We start from the raw sequence: 293 nt of genomic DNA on the forward strand, positions 1-293 counted from the left end.
CCTCCCCCCATCCCGCCCCGCGAGCCGTCTGCCACCACCCGCCAGCCCGCCACCCGCGTCGCGTTGCGCCGCCACCGCCGCGGCTAAAGCGGGACGACACGAAAAAATGGGCCGGCGTCGGCCGGACCGGCGTCTACCTCGGGCAGTGTCTAGGGGAGGAGGACAAGAGTTTGAGATCTGAGACACGATGGAAGTTGTACTCCTGGACGCCCCGGATGTGTCGCCCCGCCCTCCTCACGGGGGTGCGCGTGCCCGTAGACAGGACACCCTCGAGCGCGATGCGGCGAAGCGCT

The sequence above is a fragment of the Frankliniella occidentalis genome, unplaced genomic scaffold, assembly GCF_000697945.3.
Source record: "Frankliniella occidentalis isolate FOCC.00 unplaced genomic scaffold, Focc_3.1 Scaffold174, whole genome shotgun sequence".
Taxonomy (NCBI): domain Eukaryota; kingdom Metazoa; phylum Arthropoda; class Insecta; order Thysanoptera; family Thripidae; genus Frankliniella; species Frankliniella occidentalis.